Source organism: Carcharodon carcharias, chromosome 12 (assembly GCF_017639515.1).
Source record: "Carcharodon carcharias isolate sCarCar2 chromosome 12, sCarCar2.pri, whole genome shotgun sequence".
Lineage (NCBI taxonomy): Eukaryota > Metazoa > Chordata > Chondrichthyes > Lamniformes > Lamnidae > Carcharodon > Carcharodon carcharias.
This window is the reverse complement of record NC_054478.1, coordinates 89,913,213-89,931,036: the sequence shown is the minus strand read 5'-3', so window position 1 is coordinate 89,931,036 and position 17,824 is coordinate 89,913,213. Positions and strand designations below refer to the sequence as shown.

Sequence of the window (17,824 nt, the reverse complement as noted above, 5' to 3'; positions counted from 1 at the left end):
ATGAGCACGAAAACAGTAGTTTGAGTGCAAATTATATCCAATGCAAATTGAATTTCTGCTATCTTTTGTCATGTAAAAAAATTGTGCTCAAAACTAGCCCACAAAACTGACCATGCCCATGAATCCTAACCAATCACCATTGGGAGTTTCTGATAATTGCACCCAACTGCCAACCTTCAAGGAGGCTCTTAAAATTAAGTTGGCTTTTTGGGTCCAAGGACTGCTTATATACCTATCTTTTTTTTTCATTTATTGAGAAACTGACTGCTGTATATCAATATAACTAGCAAATGGTTCAGTTTTGATTTTTAATGTCATTTCTTTCATTTAAAATTAGGTTACTGACAGGTGGCGGATGAGACGTTTAAATTTCATTACAGTACAATAGGTATACTTGGAAGAACACTCAAGTTTATTCAGCAAAACAACTCTTACTGCCTCAAGTATAATAGCTAGAATTTATGAGAAAGCCCTTTCATAATTTACTTTATGGTACTTCTAAAAGTACAGACTTCACACTTCATACAATAAAGCTATCAACAGAATGCTACTGAGCAGTAGCCACTTACCTACGAGTTGTATCTGCATAAAATCAGAATTCCTAATTGAGAAAAATTCCATTTTTCTCACCAATCCCAGATCCACATTGGGTTACTTACATGAACCCAAAACCAACAAGTTTCTACAAGTCCTACTGGATGATCTGTTCACTTTTTTGAAGCTTCTGTTGTTTAGTTCAAAAGGAAGCCAAGAACAGTCAAAACAGGTGGACATTCACCAGAGGACTGTGTGGCTATCTGAACAAACATTACAGAAGATACTACAAAAGTGTATATTGCGCTAGGTGAATGGTTGTAATCTCAAAGTGTCATATTATGAAACTATTTAGGACATAGTTGTGCAGATGTTCCCTTATTAATTTCCTCATGTATAATCCCTTCACCTGCCTTGTATGTTGCAAGCTTTTTTTAATATAAAACAGCAAGAAAATTCTGTTCACTTAATAAAAAAATGATAATTTCTTTTACTAGTTTTACTGTACGATTCGGTTTCCGAAGATCCACAACAGACATGCTTCATCTTAAATTTCTCACAAAACGACATCAGCAAGAGGAATATATAAAGATGAAATAGAGATTGTGCTGTAGGGTTTAGAGTTACAACATAAAATAGCTGATCTAATACGCATTATGAAAAAGGGAAGTGAAACCTAAACTAGCTCAATTCAGCAGCACATATATAGCGCTAAAATTGGAAATGATACAGAGTAGATTGGTATGGTCCCTGCACAAGGGCGATACATAAATTCATGAAACATTCCATACTTTGACCACCCTTGCTGATGGGGGATGGGAAAGGTGGAGAACCTTCTCATGGGCCTGGCCAAGGTGGCCATCCACAAGTCCAGGTCAGTGGTGTTTGCTCTGGCTGTCTCTCTTTTGTGGCCATGTGTGGCCCAAGTGGTCCTAGAGAAGGAGCATGCGGTAGCCACCTGTACACTTGAGGCCTTCCATGACCAGCAGACATTGGAGAGACTGGAGTGCATTGTTGTCATAAGATAATAACATTTTTACTTAGATTTGGTTATTTTTGCTCTTTATGATTGTTTTCTATAGTTTGTGCCCTGGATGAAAGGGAGCATTTTTGTCAGGTTATTTGCTCAGTGACACTGGGGCAGTGTCATCCCGATTGGCCAGTTAAAAGAAACTCAGACAGGCAGCTTCGTTGCACACAGGCCGTCAAGGTGACAATGATAAAATGCTATTTAAAAAATATTGCAGATGTTGTGAAACATTTCTCAGAATTGGATAGTTGAAACTTCTAATGAACCAAGTAGGGAGAATGTGTAATGGGATAGATTAAATTATAATGTTCAATATTTATACCCATGATTGTGAAAGTAGAAGAAATAAAATATTCAAACAGTTGACCTCTAGATGGGAATTGTATCGTGACTTCAGATATGTTTAAGTTTAAATATTAAGTGAGGATACCATGGATACAAAAATTAGTAGGTAAGATCTGAACAGAGTAACGAGAGATATATATGAGGCCTCCTGCACCAACTTCTACCAGTTTTCAGGTAAATAATATAAAATATGGTGCTGTCATGTTATATCCTATGACTAAAAGCGGGTATGGTATAAAAGAAAGTGCAAAATGAGCACACGCTGGTGAAGGGTGTTTTGCATGGACCAAACAAACTGGAGATCAGCTCCGGATGGTCTACTGTTCAATCCAGCAGACGGACGCATAAATAAGTATAGGCAGGCAATACTTTGTTTGCTGTGTTTACTATGATTGGTTCCAACAGTGATTACAATACAACCAGTGAAGTACTTTTGAAAAATGCTTTGAAATGTCCAGTGGTTGTGAAAGGCACAATGTAAATGCAAGTCTTTCTTGATGTATGAATACAAGCCAAGACAGAAGCTAACTTTTGCATTTAATGACATGATGATGCAACTAGACTCGTGGCTGATAAATAAATAAGTTTAGCTGGAACTTGTACAACCTGTCATTCATGTGTGACATATTAATTTTTTGTAATCGCGTAAATGATAAGAGCCCTTTCACATTTTTTATTTAGATCAATCAGATTAGGCACGGGTTTTTAAAATCCGATCAATGCTCCAATTCATAAGGAAATGGATTATTATTTTTCTAGAAGGCAACTATAACAAAATAAGGTGAATTTTTTTTTTAGATATTCCAGGAATACATAAAACAAGTTAATCACTCCTGTTTTTTGTATCACTTAGGTCATTGAACAACTACATGTTAAATTAACTTAATATGCGGAAATACTTCACATCACAACTCATCATTCAGCTACTCCTCCGCAAAACATCTTAATTGCTGTGGTTTATTCTTTGTTTTATCTTGTAGTTAACTTAACAGATCTGAAGAGACTTGTACTGGAGTACTCCTCCTTTCCACTGAAACCACCCTTAGTGTTTCTTTAAGTGATCTGCCCACAAAAAAGGGTGCCTGTTCTCATTTTATTACATATGAACATATGAATTAGAAGCAGGAGTAGCCCAATTGGCCCCTTGAGCCTGCTCCAACATTCAATAAAATCATGACTAATCTGATCGTAACCTCAACCCCACATTCCCACCTAACCCAATAACCTTTCACCCACTTGCTCATCAAGAAGCTATCTGCCTCTGCCTTAAAAATATTCAAAGACTCTGCTTCCACCACCTTTTGAGGAGGAGCGCTCCAAAGACTCATGACCCTCAGAAAGATTTCTCCTCATCTCTGTCTTAAAAGGACGCCTCCTTATTTTTAAACAAGTTCTAGATTCTCCTGTCTACATCCACCCTGTTAAGACCCTTCAGGATCTTATTTGTTTTAATCAAGTTCCCTCTTACTCTTCTAAACTCCAACAGATACAAGCCTAGCCTGTCCAACCTTTCCTCATAAGACAACCTGCCCATTCCAGGTATTAGTCTAGTGAACCTTCTCTCAACTGCTTCCAACTTAATTAAATCTTTCATTAAATAAGGAGACCAATACTGTATACAGTACTCCAGATGTGGTCTCATCAAAGTCCTGTATAACTGAAGCATAACCTCTCAACTTTTGTATTCAATTCCCTTCACAGTAAGCGATAACATTCTACTAGCTTTCATAATTACTTGCTGTAACTGCATACTAACATTTTGCGATTTGTGCACTAGGACACCCAGGTCCCTCTGCAGCTCAGAGCTCTGCAATCTCTCACCATTTAGATAATATGCTTTTTTTTGGAATCTTCCTGCCAAAATGAATAAGTTCACATTTTCCCCACATTATATTCCATTTGCCATATCTTTGCCCACTCTCTTAACCTATCTATATCCCTTTGTACCCTTATGTCCTCTTCACAACTTACTTTCCTACCTATCTTTTTGTCATTAGCAAATTTAGCAACCATACCTTTCGTCCCTTCATCCAAGTCATTTTTATAAATTGTAAACATTTGAGGCCCCAGCACTGATCCCTGTAGCACAGCACTTGTTACATCTTGCCTACCAGAAAATGACCCATTTATGCCTATTCTCTGTTTTCTGTTAGCTAGCCAATATTTTGTTCATGCCAATATGTTAACCCCTTCACCATGAGCTTTTACTTTCTATAATAATCTTTGATGGGGCACCTTAGCAAATGCCTTCTGGAAATCTAAGTACAGTATACCCACCAGGTCCCCTTTATCCACAGCACATGTTACTTCTTCAAATAACTCCAATAAATTGGTTAAATATGATTTCCCTCACACATGTTGACTCTGCCTGATTACCTTGAATTTATCTAAGCGCCCTGCTATAACATCTTTAACAATAGCTTCTAACATTTTCCCCATGACAGATGTTACGCTAACTGGTCTGCAGTTTCTCGCTTTCTATATCCCTCCCGTTTTGAATAAAGGAGTTGCATTTGCTATTTTCCAATTTAATGGAATCTTCCCCAAATACAGGGAATTTTGGAAAATTAATTGTTCTACAGTAACCTGGTGCTATATGAATTTTCCAGGGCTCTCTGTTCATTATTTCATTTTTTATGATATTTATATGGCTGCGTCAATATAACATGGCAAGGCAATGTCCAGAAGGAAGTGGAGGATTAAAATGCAGTAGTCCAAACTGGCCACTGAAATCAAAAGCCAGGCCCCTCTCTCCAAATCCTATTCTGATCTAATGCATTTTACCAGGGGGTCAGGATATACTGAACCATCACCACTGATTAAGTTTGCCTTAACCTCCCATACACAAGAGTCATGAATCCTAATACATAATTCGAGTTGTTGGGTTATTCCAGCTCAGGAAGTGGATGCTGGTCAATCTTAGCCAATTGTGTGACGGAAGCAGCACAAGTTGAACCTGTCTGGGTATAGGTGAGAAATTAGTCTTTTTGTAGAATAAGGAACAGATGAAATGACAATATCACTGAAGTATTCAACAAGAAATAAGTAAGTGACAGGGATTGCTTTCAAGCACAGGGTTTGTATACAACTATCCTCCAGCTCCCCCATGGTGGCCAGACACAACAATTTGTTCTGAAGTGAAGAAAGAGAACACATATAGCGGTTTACCCTCTCCACAGCCCATTTCTCTACTATTGCTGAGTCAGAGTAGTTTTACACAGCTGTTTTACACGCCTCCAAAAAGTTTCTCATGTGCACGGTCAGAAACAAAAAGAAAGGCAACATTCCCACGGGCAGAGATCGAGGCTGAAATCTGTGGCTATAAATAAAGGAAGAGAACTGGCTCAAAATAATCTTTCTCCATTTGCAGACACAAACTTTCCCTTTATTTTTAATGGCACTTCTGTGTTAACTATAACAGACACATCTGAATACTGGGAATGGAAAACCAGCTGCTGTACATAATAAGGACATTTGTCTTTAATTAGGTCTAAACTGCTGCTAGTCCCACAGTATGATTTATACCAATCACTAAGTAATTCAGTATATGGATTTATATAATATTGTTAGTCAAGCATATTTTCTTGAAAAGCTGATTGACCTGATCTAAGAGTGATGTCACTCCTATTGGGTCACCACAAGATAAATTAAGCACACAAAAATGTCATAAGGGAGTTGCAGCACAACTGAAGCTTTTTTTTTTAAAGTATCACAGCACATTATTAATAGGCATCTTGTAAATTAAAAATAAATGGTTAACACAATGATCACAGTTAAAACAAAAGAACTTTCCTTCATTGGTTTTCTTCCCCACCCCATCTAATATCAATCTCAGTAGCTTTTACTTCCAACCGTCAGATCCTTTTTATGGTCTCTCCTCTTTGCTAACTGACTTAGGCTTTTTTTTGTCAGGATGTGTCAACCAATGACTTTGAAGTGGAGCAGGACTTATGGCAGGAATTTCAGCCAAAAGATGTATTTTACATCTTGGGGAGATTTTGGCATTGGTGAGATGGTGGTGTAGTGGTAATGATGTTACTGGACTGGTAATCCAGAGGCCCAACCTAATATCTGGGGGGGCCGTGAGTTCAATATTCCACAATGACAGCACTTAATAGATCTGGAATATAAAGCTAATCTCAGTAATGGTGACCATGAAACTATCATTGATTGCTGTAAAAAGCCATCTGGCTTATTAATGTCCTTTAAGGAAGGGAATCTGCCATCCTTACCTGGTCTGACCATAGCAATGTGGTTGACTCTTAACTGCCCCCTGAAATAGCCTAGCAAGTTATTCAGTTCAAGGGCAATTAGGGATGGGCAGCAAATGCTGGCTTTGCCAGCAATGCCAACATCCCACAAAGAATTTTAAAAATATTTAAGAAACGCTACAAACTAGGAAATGGGACACCTTATTTTCCGTACACAAAAGCTGCTTTTAAACTAGGTGACGATAGCACTTTCTGACTCATGAGTTTCATGCAGCTCGCGGTAAGTCAAGGTTGCACTTACTAGATTCAGTTCATGACAACTGACTGTGACCTGCTGGCGTGAAGATCTGCTGGCAGCTGCCTATACCGATGCCACTGTTCATGGCCAAAATGTAGACAGTTGGGTAATTCTTCCCTTCAATTACACCCTGACGAGTGCACTGTTGTAAGTGACAGGGATTGCTTTCGCACACAGGATTTGTATGTAACCACTCTCCACTCTCTGCATATTTCTGGAGAAACCATCAATTTATATTATGTAACTATCCTTCACTCACTGCATATTTCTGGAGCAATCATCCTGCTTTTGATCAAGGCAGCTCCTGCTGAAGTTCTGTTCGTTGCAGCAATTCATAGCAATTTTTTAAATAGATTCTGAGAATTGACTCTGTTTACTTTATTTGCTACAAAATATACTGGGCCTGAACTTCGCTGGAGTGGCAATCAGCTTCAGATTGCCACTCCGTGTCCAATCACTTATGTTAATTTTTTCTCAGCCTGTCTCACCTGACCTTCTGGCTCAGGCCAAGTGAGATCCAGGCAGTGTAGCTTGTTCCCAGGCCTAGCATCAAAATGCAGGAGAATTGAAGTGAAGGAGACCCCACCCCCTTTTCTACTGCCCTAGCTGCCACAAACCAGGTAAATTTAAAAGGTAAAAACAAAAAAACTGCGGATGCTGGAAATCCAAAACAAAACAGAATTACCTGGAAAAACTCAGCAGGTCTTAAAAGGTCCATTGGAATTTAAAGTTGCTTGACAGGCAAGGGAGAAGCTAAGTGGGCAGGACTTGGGAGAGGGGTGGGGGAGTCCCATGGGGGTCAGTCTTGTTCTGTACAATAGTTATCCAGAAGTTAGAAGTGGTTTCAAATCTTCTACCTTTTTCTAGGTAACTACTGGTGTAACCCTGTTGGAATCATGCAAAGTTTGCGACTTAATTTGCATTTTCAGATGGTTCCCAGTGCAGGGCAATTGCCCAGGGGAAGTTGCACTTTTAGGCAATTGCCATGTAATTCTTACCTGTGAACTTCCAAAGGGGATTCCCCAGTGCATCTTTGGGGTACCCCTCCCACCAATACGATGCTGGGAGGCTCCGATGTTATGGCCCACTGTTTGGCTCCGTGCCGCTCACTCATTGGCTGGCTCCCTGCCGCTCACTCATTGGCTGGTTCCCTGCCGCTCACTCATTGGCTGGCTCCCTGCCGCTCACTCATTGGCTGGCTCCCTGCCGCTCACTCATTGGCTGGCACTGTGGAGTTAAGACAGCTCCTTGCAGTGGGAAGCAAACTTGGTGTAGGAAGAAGAGGATTTGGTCGTTGTGGTCCACATAGGAATCAACAGCATAGATAGACAGTTTGAGGAGTTAGGATCCAGATTAATATGCAAAACACAAAGCTAATATTCTCTGGATTGCTACCATGTGCCAATTGGCCCCAATTCAATGCAGAGAAGTGTGCGGTGATGCATTTTGGCAGGAAAGATATGGTGCGACAGTATAAAATAAAGGGAGAGCCTCTAAAGGAGGTGCAGGAACAGAGGGACCTCGGGTGTATATGTACATAGGTCATTGAAAATGGCAGAGCATGTTGGGCAAGCAGTTAATAAAGCATATAGTATCTTAGGCTTTATTAATAGGGGCACTGAGTACAAGAGTAAGGAACTCATGTTGAACTTGTATAAGACACTGGTTAGGCTCCATCTGGAATACTGCATCCAGTTCTGGGCACCACACTTGAGGAAGGATGTGAAGGCACTGGAAAGAGTACAGAGGAGATTCACAAGAATGATTCCCAGGATGAAGAACTGTAGCTATGAGGATAGATTGGAGAGGCTGGGACTGCTTTCCTTGGAGGAAAGAAAGCTGAGAAGAGACTTGATAGAGGTATTCAAGAGCCTGAGGGTTATGGACAGGATAAATAGTGAGAAACTGTTCCCACTCAAAAGAACATCAAGAACTAGAGGGCTGAACAAATCAAATGTAGTCTGAAAGATGAGTTTGTAGACTGCTTGTAAAGTTTCCTGGAATAACATGCTATGGAACCAACTACGGATAAGCTATTTTATATCTAGTTTTGTGCAATGAGAAAAGGTTAAGTAGTAGTCTCATAGTAAAAGATTTCTCTGGGAAGAAGTGATTAAAAAAACACTGAATTCCATATTAAATTTGAAAGCAACATATTCCAGTCCCAAAAAAGAATCTTAAATCTAAAGAAAGTCAATTATCTAGGTATGATGGGGAGCTGGCTAAGATTGATTTGTTAAATAAATTCAAAGGTATGGCAGTAACTCAAGTGGGAATAATTTAAAGAAACAATTCAAATGTTCAAAAAGACATCCTATTAAAAAACAAAAATTCAGCGAGAAAAATCCATTCATGACTTACTAGGGAAGTTGAGGATAGTGTCAGATTAAGAGTCTTAGAGTGTTGTAAAGCCTGTGGATTAGGAATGTTTTAGGAATGGCACAGTGACCAAAAATGTGATGAAAAGGTGGGGGGGGAATGGAAGTAAAGTCGCTAGAAAGATAAAGCAAATAAAAACAGCTTCTAAAATATAGAAAAAGGAAGAGAATCTATTGGTCCCTTAGAGGCAGAGACAGGAGAAATTATGGCAAAAGAAAAAATGGCAGAGAGGTTGAACAAATATTTTGTGTCTATCTTCACAGTGAAGGCATGAAGTACATACCAGAAACAGAAAATAGAGGGCTGATAAGAGTGAGGAACTTAAAAAGTAATTAAAATCAGCAGAGAAAATATGTTAGAGGAACTTAAGGAACTAAAAGCTGCCAAATCCCCATATGGAACTGTCTACAGACTAGGAAACAAAAAGATATAGGTGCAGAGATAGCGGATACATTGACTATGATTTTCCAAAATTCCGTAGATTCTAGAATAATCCCACTGATTGGAAGTTAGCAAATGTAACACCGCTATTCAAGAAAGGAGAGAGAGAGAGAACAGGAAACTATAGGCCAGTTAGCCTGCCATCAATTGTTGGGTAAAAGTAGGAATCTATTATTAAGGAAGTCTTAACAGCACACTTAGAAAATCATAAGGTGATCATACAAAGTCAACATGGCTTTACAAAAGGAAAATAGTACTTGACGAATTCATTAAGAGATTTTTGAGGCTATAACAAGCAAAATAAAGGAGAATCAGTGGATGTAGTGTACTTGGATTTTCAAAAGGCATTGGATGAGGTACTGCACGATAGGTTAATACCAAGATAAGGGCTAATGGAGTTGGGGTAATTTAGTCACATACCAAATCAATCCCAAGCAATGAGGAACGTTCCATTCAGCCAGATGCGGTCAGAAATACTCACCTGACCTTTGCTGGATCAGTTCCCTTGATGGTCACCTCCAACCAGCACAGTGCCTAGTCCTGGACAACTTCTCACATAGTCAACACGCATTCACATTGTACTATTGATGACTTGAAGCCAAAGGCCAAAGAGGATGCAATGGAACTTCCATAAAGCTGATTGACCAAAATACAGCATGACCATAGACCGCATCATTCTAACTCTACCAGTTCAAAATATACCTGTGGAAGAATCATATAAGCACTTTTGTGCTGCCATTCACAAAGTCATCCCTCATGGCTATCGACCAATCTATGTCCCATGCCTTGATACAGGGAGGCAATATGCCTAAGGAATATGACTCATCTAGTGGCCCCACTATAGCAGACCAGCTCATCGAATCTCTCAATGCTGCACAGCATGTCAGATGGGAGGAAATGACAGCAGAGATCAATTTCACTCATTCCAGTCTGAAGTGCTGGAGCCTGATTCACCACCTTGGAGCAGTCCAAAAATCACCTACATTAAATCACCCGTCGGTCACCCCGAACCAAGTTGCCAGTCATCTGCTCCATACAGTGAGGGCACCATTGAAAAAGAAAATAAAATGCATCACCTGTAACAAACTGAAAAACATCAGCAACATGGCAGTTCTGATCCCTTCAAGATTACAGAAATGCAGAAAGCATTAAGGGGCTTGAAATGTGACAAAGCAGCGTGATTTGACAACATCGGACCAGAATTCCTGAAACACTTGCCCCCATGCTTGTGCCTGGCTGACTCAGTTCCACACAAGAATCAGCTCAAACTCATTCCCAAAGGGTGTAACATACGGCAAAAATCATTGCCATTCCAAAACCTGGAAAATCTCACATTAGCAGCCAGCTCTTGACCGATTTCACTACTTTTTGTATGCTTCAAGATCTTTGAGCTACTTTATCCTACAACGTACATCTTCTTGAGACCATCCTTAGTGCCAGCCAAGCTGGTTTCAGTAAAGGGCACAGCACGTGATCAAATTTTGGCACTCACCACCCACATTAAAAATAGCTTCCAAAAGACCCTGAGGACAGGATTAATGCTACTGGACCTCACCGCTGCCTATGATAGACACACTGGCCTGCTCCTAAAGCTGTCTGGAGTGCTTCCAACCTGGGTCAGACAGTTGCTGAAACACAGATAAAAACAAAAAACTGCGGATGCTGGAAATCCAAAACAAAAACAGAATGATGCTGCCAGACCTGCTGAGTTTGTCCAGGTAATTCCGTTTTCGTAGTTGCTGAAACACTCTTTCACAACAAATGATTCAGCGTCCTTGGGCAAGAAAGAAGTGCTTGGAGTAGATTGGCCAATGGACTACCACAGGGCTCAGTGGTAGCCCCAATCCTGTTCGACATATACACAACCACATCCTGCAAATTCATCTGTTATGCTACACAAGCTCCATCCTTCTACACTCTGGACCAAATCCTTAATGAAGATGTTACAAAGTTGACGGACTACTGCGCACATGGCATCTCACACTGAATCCCTCTAAAACCATATCCATGTGTGTTCCACCTCCAAAATGCCGGTGCCAAAAAACAGAATTTGCATATCTACATGGATGGCCAAAGGCATGATCCCAACCCAACATACTTGGGAATGACTCTGGATAGGACTCTGTCCTTCTGGGAACATCTGAAGAAAACGGAGCGAAGGTAAAAATCAGAAACAACATACTAACCAAACTTGCTGGATCTACATGGGGCGCCACTGCCACAACATTCTGGACCTCAGCACTTGCCCTATCACACTCCACAGCAGAATATTGTGCACTTGGCTGTGCACCTGTCTAGCACAGGTCATCACACACAAACATCTTGTCGGCACTCAACTGAATGCAACAATGCGCATCATAACTGAAACCCCCCTACTCAAAACCCCTCCCGTGGCTTCCTGTCCTCATGGACATCACTCTCCTACTTAGCTGCTGACTGACAAAAACCCACAAGCTGGTTGAAACGATCAGTGCTGCAATTCATTACCACTGTATGATGACCTGTTCAACCAACCTACAGCTCCCCTTCAACCCAAACGGAACAATCTTCTTGAGCAAGATCTACCAGTAAACATTCCTTGGATCAAGGAATGGGAAACATGGGAAGTCACTGACAAGTTCCTTGTGACAAGACAAACCCCATCTGTTGAATGGCAGGCTTTAAACTACTACTGCGAGAGTGGTGCTTGTTAACCAGCTTCAGGACAGGCCATGGCCCCTGTGCAGCCAACCGACGCTGCTGAGGCCTCAGTACAAACCCCTTATGCACTTGTGGAGCGACATAAGCAATGCTGCACAGTATCGAGAAGTGAACGCTTTATAGGTTAGGGCGGTCTAATCACCTTAAACTCAGCAAATGAGGAGGCCATCAGGGATTTGCATTTACTAAATAAAATAAATTAGCATAGGCGGGGAATTGGCCGTTGGACAGGAAGCAGAGAGTAGGGATAAACAGAACATTTTCAATTAGCCAGCTGTAACTAGCGGAATGCCACAAGGATCAGTGTTAGGGCCTCAGCTATTTACAATCTATCTTCATAACTTAGATGAAGAAGCTGAGAGTAATAAATCTAATTTGCTGACAATACAAAGTTAGGTGGGAACATAAGCTATATAGAGGACCGGTAGACTATCTGAAAGCCACTCGATACAGAGTCAACTGTAGGTAGATTCAAGCAGCAGCGTTTTTATTTAATACAAGTATGCACATAGGAAAATGCTCTTTCAGAATGCTCTAAAAGGCAATTTGAAGTTACATAGTTTCTGTTGGTTATATGCACCATCTTTGGGATAATTCATCATTAACTCACAATGTTCTTACCTAGTATGTCTAATTGTTACATCCTTAATCACAAATGAGTTTGCAACAGAAACACAGAATGACCTGTTCATAACTTACACAGTTCCGGAGGAATTTGTAAAACAATCGCAGAATAACCTGACCTTTAGCACAAATGATGTTTACAGGTTCATTCCAAAACATGAACTTTGCTTCTTTATCCTGATATTTTGCTGCTGTGCCAAGTTATCTGCATATCTCAACTTGATCCTGAGGTTAAGCAACCCAGTTTATTACAGTATAATTCTAGATCATTCATCAACATATTTTATCTTGACCCAAAGGTCACAGTCTTTAGCTTTGTCATGGACTGACCCATAGGCGAGTCATTAGCTTCCAGGTTTGGTCAAAAGGTCATATTCATTCTAGTTTTTTTAAACTGCGGACACTTTTAAAACTATGTACACAACTTGGCCAAGTCTGGGTAATCCCATGATACAACCTGATATGCCTCTTCAAGGACACAAAGAGTATGTAAAGAGATGCAGGCAGGTTAAGTGAGTGGATAACAAGGCAGCAGATGGAGTATAATGTGGGGAAGTGCAAGGTTATTTGTTTTGGAAATAAGAATAGAAAAACAGATTGTTTATTTAAAAAGGAGTGAAACTTTTAAATGTTAATGCTCAGAGAGCCTTGGTATATTTGTACAAGGAACACAAAGTTAGCATGCAGGCATAGGAAGCAATTAGAAAGGCAAATAGTAAATTGGCCTTTACTGCAAGGGGATTAGAGTACAAGAATAAGAAAGTCTTGCTACAATTGTATAAGGCTTTAGCAAGGCATTGTTTTGATCTCCATATCTAAGGGACGATATACTTGCCTTGGAAGCAATCAGTGAGGGGGCACTAGATTAATTCCTGGTATGAGAGGGTTATCCTAGGATAAGAGGTTGAGTAAATTGGGCCTCTACTCTCTGGGATATAGAAAATGAGAGATTATCTCATGAAACATACAATACTCTGAAGAGGTTTGACTGGGCAGGCACGGAAAGGTTGCTTTGCCTGGCTGGAGAATCTAGAACATGGGACACGGGCCTCATGATAACGGACCCATTTAGTACTAAGATGAGGGGAAATTTCTTCACTCAAAAGGTATGTGAATCTTTGGAATTAAGAGGGTTATGGATTCTTCATCATGGAGTATATTCAAAAGAGGGATCAATAAGGAACCAAAGGATACGGGAAGCAGGCAAGAAGGTGGAGTTGAGGTCAATGATCAGCCCTGATTGTATTGAATGGTAGAGCAGCCTCAAGGGACAAAACCGTCCACTTCTGCTTATGTTCTTAATAGTCATTGTGCCAAAAGCTGCTGATGTCAGTAGCTAGCACTCCCAGAACATGTCAGAAGCCGAACACCCCCTTTACTCAGTCCGATAACATTCCTCACTCATATAATGCTTATAATTTTGGCAAGAAGGATAATAAGCTTCAAAACTGGAAGGATTTTAGAATTCAGAAAAGGTTTATAAAGAAATTGATAGAGACAGAATAGAGCAAATGGGCAAAAGACATAAAAGCAAATTGTAAATGTTTCTATAAGTATGTAAAAAGGAAGAGAGCAGCAGAACATGGGTTCCTTACAGAGACTGAAGCAATTATTTTGGGAAAAAGGAAATTGTAGAGGCATTAAATGAATACTTGGTATCTGTCTTCACAGCAGAACACAAAAACCTTCTGCAAATTGTAGGGAACCAAGGGTCTAATGGTAATGAACTTAGGGATATTATTAGTAGTAAATAAATAGCCTTGAAGAAATTAATAAGACAAAAATGACAAAAAAAATCCTTAAAGCTAACAGCCTACATCATAGAGCTTTATAAGAGATAGCTACAGAGCGAGTAGACAGCATTGCTTTCGATCTTCCAAAATTCCTTAGATTCTAGAGCCATTCTCATGGATTAGGTGGTGGCAATCATACTCTACAATTTAAGAAAGGAGGGGGAGAGAAAACATGGAACCAAAGGCTAGTTAGCATCAATGGTAGGGCAAAATTAGGGATGTGATAACAAGGCACTCGGAGAATCATAATACAATTACCAGAGTCAACAATGATTTATGAAAAGGGAATCATGTTTGACAAATTTGTTAGTGCTTTTAAGGGTGTAACTAGCAGGGTAGATAAGGGCAAACCAATAGATTGGTTAATAGTCAGAAACAGAGAGTAGGAATAAACAGGTTACTTTCGGGTTGGCAGACTGTAACCAGTGGGGTGTTACAAGGATCAGTATTTGTGCCTCAGCTATTTACAATCTGTACCAATGACTTAGATATGGGGACCAAGTGTAATGATACCCAAGTTTGCCGATGATATAAAATTAGGTGGGATAGCAATCCATGAGCAGGACACAAAATATTGCGAAGGGGTACAGACAGATTACGTGACAGGCAGGGATGTGGCAAATGGAATATAATGTGAAGAAATATGAAGTTATCACTTTGGAAGGAAAAATAGAAAAGCAGAATGTTTATTCAATGGTAATAATGGGAAATGTTGGTATTTAGAGAGACTTGGGTGTCCCTGTACATGAATCACAGAGTTAACATGGGAAAGCAAATACTATACTGACCTTTTTAATGAAAGAATTCAAGTGTAAGGGTAGAGAAGTTTTATTGCAATTATATAGGGCCTTAGTAAGGCCACATCTGGAATAGTGCGCACAGTTTTGTTCCCTGTGCCCGAGGAAGAATATACTTGCCTTAGGAGTGCAACAATGGTTCACAACACTGATCCCTGGAATGAGCAGATTGTCGTATGAGGAAAGATCAGGTAGTCTAAGGCCTGAATTTTCACTACAATGGAGAGCCTCTTAGTCATTGCGAAAATGGCCGACGCATCTGGAACCTACTATTTTTGCAGGGTCGCGAATGGGCCCGGGTTAAGATTTATGCACATGTGTTTCACGGATGATGCTGCCTATATAAATAAAATGCCTCTCAAGTCAGAGTTTGGTCTCAGAGAAGTCTGAAATGTGTCCTGTGCAGAGTTGACCTGGCAGGAGAAGGTCTGAACTTTGTGCATTTCTTTGGATAGCCATTTGGAGAGGTGCAGGTACGCCTGTGAAACATATTGCCAATTCTGGGGTGGTTAATACAACTCAATTCAAACAGTCTTGCTTTAACCCAAGGGTGTAAGCGGGTGGCTCTGCTGGAGTCACAGGGGCAGATTGCTTTTGCCCCTACTGACTCATGCACCCAGGTGCCAGGAAGAACACTGTGCTTGAGAAGGGTGCATAGCACCTTGTGTAAGGAAGATAGAAGATGGACTGGCACCCTTGCACATTGAAGCCAGTCACCATGAGCAGCCAGAGGGCAAAAGGAGAGCAAAAAGTCAGGAGGAAGAGGCAGTACCACATGCATTAGGGAGGAGGAGGAGGAAACACAGGACAACCAGGTACTACCCTGTCAGAAGGGTGCACAGGCTTAGGACATCCTACCTCAATATGACAGATAACCAGTGTCGAAAGTAACTGAGGCTAGGTGGTGAGGTGGTAACAGACATATGTTGTGTGGTCCTGCAGCAACTCCAACCACACTCTATTGACCTCCATGCCCTGCCTGTGGCTGTGCAGGTAACCGTCACTCTCAACTGAAGATCTGTCTGCTATATCCCAGTCAGCAGCACACAAGGTTGTAACCAATGCCCTATTTGCTTGTGTGGAGGATCAGAAGTTCCCTATAGATTTGGCATCTCAGATGCAAACAGCCATGGTCTTTGCACAATTATCAGGCTTCCCTCAGGTGCAGGGTGTTATTGATTGCACCCTTGTTGCCATAAAGGCCTCACTCAACATGCGGACACAAGCAGACACATTCGTCAACAGGAAGTCCTTCCACTCAATCAATGTACAGGTGGTTTGTGACCATTATAAGGTCTTCCCTCATGTGTGTGCAAGATACCCTGGCAGCTGCCATGACTTCTTCATCCTGAGGGCTTCCCAACTCCCTCAGGTATTTCAGCCACCTTCACAGATCTGTGTTTAGCTTCTAGGGGACAAGAACTACCCTTTAAGAACCTGGCTAATGACCCCCTTTAGGACCCTCAAAAGTAGAGTGCAACTACAACAGCATACATAGCTTGGCCTAAATAGCCAAGTGGTTATGGTACTGGGTTTGTAACCCCAAGATCAAGAGTTCAAATCTCACAATGGCAAACTATGAAACAATGTAACTTCATCTGAAACAGATGGAAACAGGTTTACTCAAAAGAGTATCAAGAGTTCAAATCTCACAATGGCAAACTATGAAACAATGTAACTTCATCTGAAACAGATGGAAACTGGTTTGTACTCGAAAGAGTTACAACAGCAGACATGTCATCACAAGGAGTACAATGGAGCAGGCCATTGCCATTTTAAAAATGTGCTTCAGGTGCCTCTATCATTCCTGTGGAGCTCTGTAGAATGCCTCAGAAAGGGTATCAAGACTAGTCGTGGTGTGCTGCACACTGCACAACATTGATTTCTGGGCTCCTCCAGTGCACAATGACAATGACGCCATGGACAGAGTTCCAATCCCTGAGGAGCAGGACGCCCCTGTCCATTCTAATGATTCCCAAACTGAGGAGGATAAGAAGGCCACCAAAGGCAGAGCAACTTGGAGGTGTAGCCATGTAGGCAGGGCTGACTCGGTGCAGGAGGGTTTCATCACCAGGCATATCCTTGTGGAAAAATCAATTCACATAAAGTCCTCCTATCTCACAGTTGCCATCAGCCAATCCCTGGTGAGCAACTTCCAAGTAAAGAACCTTTCACATTGATGCCACAATTACTCAGGGGAATGCCAGTCCCTTACAAGAGAGAGAATCAACATCAATGAGTTTGACTCAGTCACATTAAAATGGATGAATCACTCACCATCATAACCATGGGCCTCTTCTTACCATGTATGTTTGTAATATGAAGTCCTTCACAACCTGCCCCCCCCTCACATGAACACTAGTGCCTGTAAATGAGGTGCCAAAGCAGCCACCTTATCCATAATCAAACCGGGCCACAATGCTGAGACTGACATGACCTCAGACTTCACACCATCTACATGCTGATAGGATTGTATGTGCCAAAAAAATGCAGATAAGGCATATTGCGCAGCATGAGCCCACACTGTGCAACAACAACTCTTTGAAATACTTGCATACCATCCATTCCAGCCAATGGTTCAGTATCTGAGATGAGTGCCATATGCAACATTCCAAACATCCACAACCCTCTGCTTCCCTCAGAAAACACATCCTCTGCCATCTGGAATGCAA

At 41.0% G+C, this 17,824-nt stretch overlaps 1 protein-coding gene and 1 pseudogene across 1 annotated transcript in view; one reads left to right on the top strand and one right to left on the bottom strand.

The window, feature by feature from the left end:
- itprid2 (ITPR interacting domain containing 2) overlaps nt 1-17,824 on the bottom strand; it is a 318,082-nt gene that overhangs the window by 133,548 nt on the left and 166,710 nt on the right. The window lies entirely within an intron of this gene.
- LOC121285352 lies at nt 1,231-1,329 on the top strand (annotated as a pseudogene).